Below are 1,759 nucleotides of genomic sequence, written 5' to 3' on the forward strand. Positions count from 1 at the left end.
TGTAGTTACTGTATCAAAGGCTACTCTGTTTTAAAGTATTATTCCATTATCTCTACCTTAGTGTTTGATAGAGTTAGACCTAAAGCTTTACCATTTGTAGATTTACAGCATGGAGGCAAGAGGAAACACTGTGATTAAAACAGTATCAATTTAATGCCTAATAACGAGGAGAAACATATGGACTTCTCCTGCAACTATGAAAATATTTGGTGATAAAAAGGCAGTAGTGTAAGTTCCTGCCTGGTTGGATGGTAGACAAGCCAGGACATTAAGTAATCATGCATATGAACAATTTTTTCACCTTCTTGGCTTTAGCTACTTTTGAAATGGAAGGTATAATAAACAATTATATTTTGATAAAATACCTTCTAGTCTGAACAGTTCTGTTTGAACTGTTCATCTCTCTATGATCCCTTGTAACCAAGATTAGTTTTGTTCTAGTAAGACAATCTATGCTGTCAGGGTAAGATATTCTGGTTGGTCTGTTCCCACATGGAAGAAGGGTAAAGGCTCAGGTAGACATTTGTGCCAGTAACACCTCATTTGGGAAAATATCAGCTGAAGAAGTTTAGAAGTAGCTCTTAAGCAACGCTTACTTTGAATCCATTAGGTCCACATAGCTAACACAGTTGGATAAATAAGTACTTGAAAAAGCCATCACCTTTGGACCTATCTATAAATAATTGAGAGTATGATCAAATTCCAAATAAAAAGACTTAAGATAGTCATTGACAAAAAAATTTGCAAATGTGAGCAATTGATTGATCAATATAATTTTTTTCTACTGTTCACAGAATTTTAGGGAACTAAGATCGATAGCATTGTTAGGAACAATACGGTTTCCTTGTTACAAGTAGGCACGCATAGATATAGGCTTGTATAAAGATTGCGTCATTAACTACTTAAATTTAGAGGATACTACATGCTTCAGCAGCACGAATACTCAAATTACAATGCAGAGATTAACATGACACTTGCACAAGGATAACATGAAAATTTGAGAAGTATTCATATGTTTCATTCTTCAGATGCAAGAAATGAAAAACAGTTATTAAAACAAAATTACAACTGTAACAACACACGTAATTCATATAATTAAATTTAGTTTGACATCAGTGTATTAAATATTCACCTCAGAAAGGCGTTTACATGGCATAAACTTTACAAAACTTTTCAAATTAGACAACATTGTCATTTTATCTCAAAGAAAAATAATATTAAGACCTAGAAAAAAAGGAATCAAACTGTTTCTATATGGAATGCAATCAGAAAGGACACATTAATGAATCTAAATATTATAAAATAATGTAGAATTCAAAGTATATCTAGGAGAAAATAAAATAAATTATGAACATTATGCAAACATAGAATATTTTAAAACATACTTTTTCAGACAAGCACCAGAAATATTTTAGTTTCTGTACTACTCATTTCAACAGGTAAGTTAAAATTTTTTCTGATTAAAAAATCACAAACTCTGAAGAAATCATTGTACATGTATACAAAAACTACTGAATACATTTTGACATCCAATGCAGGCAATTCACTTGGAAGAATTCTTCGGAATCCATGAATTTTTACAGTAAAATATTGGTGTTGCCAGGCACATGTGGCTTATGCCTATAATGCTAGCTACACAAGAGGCTGAGATCTGAGGATCATGGTTCCAAGGCAGCCTGGGAAGGAAAGTCTGTGGTACTCTTATCTCCAATAAACCACTAGAAAACTGGAAGTGGAGCTGAGGCTCAAGTAGTAGAGC

At 32.9% G+C, this 1,759-nt stretch overlaps 1 pseudogene; it reads left to right on the top strand.

Annotated features, from left to right (window-relative positions):
- The first annotated feature begins 922 nt into the window (after nt 1-922).
- Nucleotides 923-1,019, top strand: LOC122109920 (annotated as a pseudogene).
- The last annotated feature ends 740 nt before the right edge of the window (nt 1,020-1,759 follow it).

Source organism: Dipodomys spectabilis, unplaced genomic scaffold (genome assembly GCF_019054845.1).
Source record: "Dipodomys spectabilis isolate Male_0828 unplaced genomic scaffold, ASM1905484v1 ptg000070l, whole genome shotgun sequence".
NCBI classification, from domain to species: domain Eukaryota; kingdom Metazoa; phylum Chordata; class Mammalia; order Rodentia; family Heteromyidae; genus Dipodomys; species Dipodomys spectabilis.